Source organism: Balaenoptera borealis (genome assembly GCF_965194805.1).
Source record: "Balaenoptera borealis genome assembly, chromosome: 6".
Lineage (NCBI taxonomy): Eukaryota > Metazoa > Chordata > Mammalia > Artiodactyla > Balaenopteridae > Balaenoptera > Balaenoptera borealis.
The window spans coordinates 53,067,115-53,067,558 of NC_138863.1; positions in this window are offsets into that span (position 1 = coordinate 53,067,115).

Genomic DNA, 444 nt, shown 5'->3' on the forward strand with positions numbered 1-444 from the left:
TTCTTTCCTCTGGATTTGCATTCTCTAACTAAGGCATTGAAGCCTGCTTTCTAGGTAACCCAGGCTAAGGGAATGTACTTCGGTATACAAACTTAACATTCCAATCAAAACTCAAAATGACATTGGCCAATATCTTACAATATAAGATTTAGCATTTACCAATTATGTGACTACATCTAATGTATTCAAAAAATTTTAAGACCAACACAATCAAGTATTGGGGTGTTAATGACTTCCCAAGACTCAGTCTTAAAAGGGATTCTACTTTATATTTAAACTTTACTTGCTTTTGTATAAGGAGGGTGTATGTGAATTAGAGTAGGGAAAGAAAGAAAAAGTAACATTAAAAATGCATTATAAATGTAGATTCCCTATGTTTTCCATGTAACTCAAAGAGTTGAGTTCATTTGTGATAAAAGCAAGACATTGATAGGTGCTAAATTA